This window comes from Ursus maritimus, unplaced genomic scaffold (genome assembly GCF_017311325.1).
Source record: "Ursus maritimus isolate PB19 unplaced genomic scaffold, ASM1731132v1 scaffold_248, whole genome shotgun sequence".
Classification (NCBI taxonomy): domain Eukaryota; kingdom Metazoa; phylum Chordata; class Mammalia; order Carnivora; family Ursidae; genus Ursus; species Ursus maritimus.
The window spans coordinates 1-9,068 of NW_024424986.1; the positions used below are offsets into that span (position 1 = coordinate 1).

Genomic DNA, 9,068 nt, shown 5'->3' on the forward strand with positions numbered 1-9,068 from the left:
TGAAAAACTTATACTAATGAATTTGAAAAAAAATTAAAAAAGACAAAAGTAAATGGAAAATGTAATTTAATATGAGTAGAAAATGAAATCAATTAAATAAGTTTAAAAAATTCAAAAGCCAGTTCTTTGAAAAGTCTAATAGCATAGATAAACCCCACCCCAATGAATGTGATGAGTAAAAATCAGAAATGCTCCATAGTTTATTAGATCGTGGACAACGACATAAGAAAACAAAATAATCCTGATAAATATGGGAAAGAATAAATAAAACAATTGCATTTCCTTGATTTTAAAGTCTTATTCACATTTTGCTTTTCTGAAATGCAGCTCTTTCATACAATGGATGGCATCTACCATCATTCATAGGCTAATTGCCAACATTTTCTTTTCAATTCTGATACAGAGTATAATGGCATGCCTTAAAATTGATGTTGTCTTTAAGCTGATGAGATTTGATATATCTTTTTTTATGTTGAGGGCATTTTACATACACAGAAAACTCAAGACACTCTAACAGGAGACTAAAGGAATTAATAAGGGAATTCGGTATTCTATCTGAAAGAAATGGAAAATGTTTTAAAAATCTGTAGACTGTAATAGCAAAAAGCAACAGGAAATCAATGAGCAAATGTTATTTTGGTCATAAAAGTCAAAAAAGTTTAATTACCAAAATAATAAATTTAGCATAGAAGTATAGTATATATTTAAGGAAAGTATAAAGTCTCTTAAAAGAATGGAAAATATAATTAGAACAAAAGAAAGCCAGTATTCTAGGTTGGAAAATTTTGGTATAAGCATGTGTCTGTGTGAATGCATAGATTATTTATGTATTATAGAAATATTTGTTTTTATATATCACTGAGCTTATAAAGTATTGAAGGAAACCAAATTTTAATGAAGATTATCTGAAGTAGGAACTTAAGCAATGTAATCAGAAAGAAGAATGGGTAGAATGAGTCAAAGGAAAAAAATCAAAAGAAAACATTGATCATATAATCCCACTTATATATGAATGTTATGAGATATATATATATATTAGTGCTATATATATATATATATATCTTGTGTATAGAAAATCCACAATTATGAGAACTAATAAGCAAGTTTGCAGCATTCAAAATAATAACAAAAATTAATTTCATTTCTGTACACTAGCAAAGATAGTTCAGAACATCAAATTTTCCAAAGCTACTGGAAGTTCCTTTGTACTACCATTTCTTTTTAGTGATGGAAAGTGAAAGAAAATATTTCCTGGGCTTATGACAGCACATCTATCTTGAGGAAGTTTATGCAATTGATTAAAGATAAAAACTCAAGTAACAAGGATTCTATAACTGTGGCCACGTATTCAATCAGCAGTGAGCAGAAGCGCCTATCCAGGTTTTAACATTACATTTATTTTCAAATTTGTAGCTTTAAGAATAACTGTAGATAAACATCAAGTGAGGCTACAATTAATTCCTAAAAGTATAAATATGATCAATTCTGTCCTTTCAGTTATATACTCTTTTGGTGATACTGGGTCATGTTTGTCTCTGGAAAATGGATTTTCCCTGACTTATAAAACTAGGAGATGTGAGTTTTAATATGGATATTAATGAAATGTTATTTTTTTCTTTTTTTAATAATAATATTTTTATTATATTATGTTATTCACCATACAGTACATCCCTGGTTTTTTATGTAAAGTTGGATGATTCATTAGTTGCATATAACACCCAGTGCACCATGCAATACATGGCCTCCTTACTACCCATCACCAGCCTATCCTATTCCCCCACCCCCCGCCCCTCGGAAGCCCTCAGTTTCTCCAAACAACAAATTTCTCACCAGTAGACAATACACAATGACTATAAAGTTTAGATAAAAAAAATCATGAGGGAGAGAGAGGAGAAGAAATGAATCAGGAGAAAGTTGTTTAGAGAAAACATGAATTCAAAAATTAGAATAATGCTAGATCTCAAAATCTTAAGCAATGGATACAGAAAGCCTCGTATTGAAGCCCCAAACTATTTGTGTATATTTGCACTTTATTAATAACCAAACTACAAAGAAAATGAAGTCTTTAACAATTCTTGTTTAAGATTTAGCTCGGGTTTATCTTCAGTTAGCAGTAAAATATAAATACAAGTAACTCCACTCCAATGTGCTGATAAAAATAAAACATAATTTGGGAATAAAAAGTGAAAAAAGGACTCATAATGTGTCATTAGAGTGTGGTATAGGTAAAGTAATCTGATTTTTTAATGTACCTTGAAATTATCCAAATATACCACTGTGAAACAATGCCCTTTTATAATTTTTTTAATGTAAAAGTTGTTGATTCACCATTTCAGGAGCTTCCCAGGTGAAATCTGAAACTGGTCCCAATACACAAGAGCCAGGAGGGACCAAAAGAGGCAGGCCACGCCAGATTGATACACTGTGGTTTTAACAAGCAGGGGACTATATTCCATATGATGCTTGTCATCAGGGGCTGCAAGGAGTAGATCGCTACACCCATCCTCCAGAATGTGAAAGTTTATGTCAAAGCTCTAGCTAGGTTCAATCACATACACTGTCTAGATGGTTTCAACAACACACTGCTCTCTCAATACTGTTCCGAAATAGCTCCCACCATGGGAACAATGGGCAGAATTACATAATCGACATAAATCTAACTTTATTTTAGGTATCAGTTTATTGATGCTAACATATTTCAGCGCAATTTTTTCACTTTAAATTATTTTAAATTATTTTTCCACTTTAAAGAGGTATAACTAACAAGTAAAATTGCAAGATATTTTAGTATACATTGTATGATTTGATATATGCAGACATCACGGAAGGATTCCTCCCATCTAGTTAATTAACACATATATCTGCATACATCTGCATATATCAAATCAACACAATGTATATGTCATCAAATCATCACTGTGTGTGTGTGTGTGTGTGTTTTGGTTTGGCTTTTTGGTTTTGGTTTCAAGGCTTTGGGGAGTTTGGTTTTTTTGTAAGAACATTTAAGTTCTACTCTCTTGGCAAATTTTAGTTATACAATACAGTGTTATCAACTAAGTCACCATATTATACAATTAGATCCTCAGACTTTATTTACCTTATAGTTCCTGTGCTTTTACCACACTCTCCCTATTTTCATCATCCCCTAGTCCCAGCAACAAATTTCCTACACTCTGTTTCTGATTTTTACTTATTTGTATTTTGAGATTCCACGTAAAAGTGATATCATGCGTATTTATCTTTCTTTGCCTGACTTATCTTGCTTAGCATAACGCCCCCACTCCCATCCACGCTGTCACAAAAGGCAGGATTTCCTTCTCTCGATGGCTGAATAATATTCTGTTGCACATATTACACTACATCTTCTTTATCCATTCATACCTTGACAGCCTTATAGGTTGTTTCTAAATCCCAGTTATCGTGAATAATGCTACAGCAAAAATGCAATGCAATACTCTTCAATACCTTTCCTTGGGATATACAACTTGAATGGGAATGCTGGATTCTAGGTAGTACTATTTTTAAATTCTTGAGGAACCTCCATACTATTTCCATAGTGGCTATGCCAATTTAGAGTCTCACCAATAGTGCACAGGGGTTCCCTTCCCTCCACATCTCACTACAATTGTTATCTCCTGTCTTTTTGATGACAGCCACTGTAACAGGTGTCAAGTAATATCCCACTGTGGTTTGATTTGCATTTCCATGATAATTAGTAGTTGAACACCTTTTTGTGTACCTGCTGGCTATTTGTATGTCTTCTTTAGAAAATATCAATTCTGATCCTCGACCCATGGCCCATTTTTTTAATTTAATTTGTTTCCTTTTTTTTTCTTTTTGCTATTGAGTTGTAGGAGTTCTTTATATTATTTTGGATACTAATCCCTATATACTATATACTATATATTATTTTGGATACTAATCAGATTATAATTTCCAAATATTTCCCCCATTCAGTAGGTTGCCTTTTCATTTTGTCAATGGTTTACTATGCTGGGTAAAAGTTTTTTGTTTGATGTAGTCCCACTTATTTATTTTTCTTGCTGCTTCACGTTTGGTGTCAAATCCAAAACCAATGCCAAGACTGATATCAAGGACCTTACATCCCATGTGTTCTTCTGGGAGTTTTTTATTCTAGGTCTTACATTCAAGGCTGTAGCCCATTTCAAGTTGATTTTTGTGTATGGTATCAGATATGGGCCCAGCTGCATTTTGTTATATGTGACTGTCCAGTTTCCCAACAGCGTTTTTGAAGAGACTCATCCTTTTCCTATTGTATATTCTTGGCTCCTTTGTCATACATTAATAGACCATGGCCACATGGCAAAAAAAATTTTTTCAGATTTTATTTATTTATTTGACAAGAGAGAGAGACAGCCAGTGAGAGAGGGAACACAAGCAGGGGAGTGGGAGAGGAGAAGCAGGCCCCGCAGAGGAGCCTGATGGGCTGATCCCAGAACACCGGGATCACGCCCTGAGCCGAAGGCAGACGCTTAAGACTGAGCACCCAGGTGCCCACATGGCAAATTTTGAAGGACATGGATCTATAGTAATTTGATTTCAAGATCTGAAGGAACATTAAGATATTGAACATAAGTTAATAATAATAAATGATTCAAATATAATTATATGTCATTAATCTAGAATATGTTTAGAACATTGATATGTATATCCAAAATACCAATTATGTTACCAACATTTATTTTTAAATAAATCTATAAGTACATTGATATATTTGGGGAGGAAAGCCTAGAATTTTGATATATAATTGCAGTACGGGTTATAATGGTTTTACATATTTTTCCTTTTTCTTGTCTAATATATCACAAATACAATAGAGCAATTTCTGTAACAAATAAGTTAATGAGGAATGTGGTTTCTTTATGATCCTCCCTTGTGATATCTCTCAGTTGATGTGATATGATAGCAAGAAGGAGCTAAAGTTATTTTATAAACATTTTTCAGTTGCCCTACTGCCTTTTATCTGCTGCTGCATCCTCCTGTCTCAAGGACACTGTCTCCAAAGAAGCCATAGTTAGTGTACTTTTTTTTTAACCACAATTTTATTTCTCAGAAGATTCATTAATGACTCTGTTCTTCAGTCATCAGAGACTTTTTGTTTATAAACTTAGTTGCATTCTTAGCAAATAAAGTTAGTTAGATATAGTAACTGTGCCCTCAGCCCTGAGAGATCAAAATTGCACCTTTCTTGAAACCGGAGAAGGTTACTGACATTCCACAGCCTTGAATTCTATTGTTTTTTGTTTAGTTTTTTCCCTTCTGTGAGGGGGTTATAATAGCAAACAAGGATTTCCATGTAATTGGATGAAGATGGGTACTTCAGTGAAGTCTATGCATCTTGAGTTGTGATTAATTCAGATAAATACCTTCATCCCAACTACCATTTTCACTTTAGGAGTTTTAAAGCCTCATGTGTTTCAACAACCAACAGAAACTATGATTCACAGCGTAACAGTAAGTGAGGAAAAAATGTCATTTTAATTGTATTTACTTCTATGTCATTTGAGTTTTATTATGCTCTGGAAAACATGTTTTACCTATCTTTTAAAAATTGGATATGGGAGTGATAAATTTCTGTATTTGATAAAGCATATTTTTTTCATTTTTAGAATGTGGTTTCTTTAGATATATAAATGTATTTTCTGAGAGACTTTTATGCACAAGAATACACAGGACATTTAAAGGAGTAAAATTTGATAGCTATCCAGAAATATATTAACTGTATCATCAATCTCACATCAAAAATTAGATATATATTCACAGAATTGTATAAGCATACCCTCACTCTCCCAGAAGAATGACACATCGACTAAAGTTTCATCCTCATTAGAGATCCTTAAACTCATGTCAAACATATGTTTTGAAAGTAGAATAAACAAAAACCAATTAGTCACATTTCACTGAGTCTTTTTTAAATCTTGTATTATACCTTATGATACCTTAGAAGGGGTAAAAAGCTTGTTCTTAGAGCATAGAACTCTATCCTATGGGGATAGGATAGAAATTAGAAAGAGGGCTGGAGGAAGGTAGGAGATGGGCAGCAGAAATATTTCTCCCACATCTCAAATTTGATCTAAAACGGTAGTTGAATGTATCTCTCGATTCCCTTAGAGTGTTCCGTCAGGCCAACCCTGAGCCAAGTTCAGTTCTTTCTTTTGTCGAATACCATAATCCTGAGGTCTTAACTGCTTTTGCTCCTTATACAGAGCTGACCCTGTCCCACATCAGTAAAACAACACATTAGTTTATGCACTAAAGTAAGTAGTCCACATACAAGTGAATTGGGGTCCCCAGAGAAAACTTTTCATAATTCATAGTAGGAAATTCCAAACCCAGAGAGACACTAATTTTAAAATGAAAATATTTGAGTCCTCACTAATTAACTGTCAATGCCTTAAAACAATCTGTGGAAGAGCTTTAACACAAACTCAATCAAAAGTTTCATGCCCTCAGGAATTACTATCTTGCTTTCAGTGGCAAAAATTGCATCAACAGAATTTTAATAGAAGACAGAGCAAAGAGAAGGCAGTTTCTCTTTTATCCACTATGAAAGTAATAAGCAAAAGCAGAAAACTTGATCTTCTTTAAAAGTAAAAAAAGAAAAATCCAACAACAGATTCCAACATAAAATTTAAATAAACAAAATTAATATCAAAGTGCTTTGAATTAAAAAACCAAATAGAAAGGAAAATAGCTTCATACATTTCTGAAAAGTATGCTATAGATAAATTCATTTAGAAACATTTATTGAATGGCTGACAATGTATATAGAGCTGTGCTAATTGTATGGTGAAAAAACACACATGTTATGATCCCCACAAATTAGTATTCTCTCCTGAGTGTTCAAATAGCAGCAAGCATTGTTTTCTATGGTACACAGTTATCAGGGTTAGAGATAGCATAGTCATCAGACTTGCAGAAGCTGCAGAGGGCTTAAAGATGAAGTTAAAGACCAATGGAAGAATAGAAGTTACTCAGTGAGTTGAAGACAGAGAACAGATGTTTCATGAGAAATGTTTACTAAAATACCGATCACGTGGAATGTGTTCAATAAATGTAGCCTATTATCCTTCTTGAAAAAAGCATATTAAGATGAGGGAGGGGAAAGAGAGAGAAGATTACGCTTTATTTGTTTGAAGTCTATGTGAAATGTCCAAATAGATATGTCAGGCTGCATCTGAGAATCAGAAAGAACTATTATAAATTAAAGATACAGATTTAGTGAAGATCACTTGAAATATTTCAAAATATAGGAATTGATGAGAATACAGAGGAAATATTATGGCAAAAAATGAAGAAAACACTAAAAAAATAAAAGGATCAGAAAAACCTATCATCTGTAGTATCTTTGAAGTGTATCAGAGCACTTTCTGAAAGTATAAATGTATATTGTACAAAGTGTATTGCACATTAAGACATTCTATATTCTGCACCACTGCGAGTGATAGGTGATTACTTAGGGACAGAGAAACCTTAGAGGGAGGAGGTAAAGATATAACGTTTGTGAGTGTAAGTGCGTATGTGTGTCAGTGTGTGTATATGCACACAGGATGGAGTTTGAGATATTCGGTGGGAGAAAATGTATATACGATAAACAAAAACAGAAAGCAAAATCCTTTAATCATAGAGCTGGAACAGACTTCAAGTAATTACAGGATGTGCATAGTAAACCCAACGTGACTGACATCCTAGTACTTTAAGAAGGAACAATATGTCAAGCAAATACATCAGAGAATTTTTGAAAATCAGAAAGCATCTTTCTCTGATGAAATGCAGATCCATAGAGTGAAAGAAGTCTTTACAGAGTGTGCGTTAATAAATATTTTGCCCTGGGTCACACGGTTAACGCCTGCCTAGCTCAGGGCGTGACCCAGTTGGGATAGCCCCACATCAGGCTCTTCAGCTATGAGCCTGTTCTCCTCTCCCGCTCCCTGCTTGTGTTCCTCTCTGCTGCCTATCTCTGTCAAAAAATAAATAAAATCTTAAAAATAAATAAATAAATTGTAAATATTTTTAATAATAATAAATAAGAAAAACCGAGTATGATAGAGTTCATGTTGTTAAAATAATCTATAAAAATGTCTCAGTGTTACATGCAGATTTAACAGACACCAGGAATCAGCAATGAGAAACAGCACAGTAACTACGTTCATTCTGCTGGGACTGAGACACCTCCACTGCAGGTTTTGATTTTTATCTTTCTCTTCCTCACCTATATGTTGAGCATAACTGGGAACTCACCATCATCTCCTCTATCTTATTGGATTCCCACCTTAAAACAACCATGTACTACTTCACAAAAATTTCTCCTTCTTGAGATCTCATTCACATCTGCTTGTTCTCCCAGGTACTTGTATAACATAGCCACAGGTGACAGGGTGCTACTACAATGCCTGTGCCAGCCAGGTATTTTTACTGACCTCTTCGGTAACCGAATTTTTCTCCTGGCAGCCATGTCCTCATGACCGCTATGTGGCCATCTGCAAACCCCTGCATTATGTGACCGTCATGAGTGGCACATTCTGCAGAAGATGTGTTTTCTGTTGCTGGGTAGCTGGTCTATTTATTATAATCCCCCACTTAGCCTAGGCCTCAATCTGGAATTCTGTGATTCTAATACCATTGATCATTTTCTCTGTGATGCATCTCCCTCCTGAAAATCTCTTGTTCAGATACGTGGTTCATGGAACAGACTGTTATAATCTGTGCTGTGCTGACCCTCCTTTATACACTTATGTGTGTAGTTCTGTCTTACATCTATATCTATCAAGACAATTTTAGGATTCCCTTCTGACCACCAAAAGAAAAGGCCTTTTCCACCTGTTCTTCCCACATGATTGTGGTTTCTATCACCTATGGCAGCTGCATCTTCATCTACATCAAACCTTCAGCGAAGGAATCGGTGGCCATGAATAAGGGTGTGACGGTGCTCACTACCTCTGTCGGCTCCAGTGCTGAACCCTTTCATTTATACACTGAGGAACAAGCAAGTCAAACAAGCCTTCAGTAACTCAACTAGAAGAATTGTGATATTTTCCAGGAAATAA

At 34.4% G+C, this 9,068-nt stretch overlaps 1 pseudogene; it reads left to right on the forward strand.

The window, feature by feature from the left end:
* Window positions 1-8,145: 8,145 nt before the first annotated feature.
* On the forward strand, window positions 8,146-9,068 carry LOC121105166 (annotated as a pseudogene).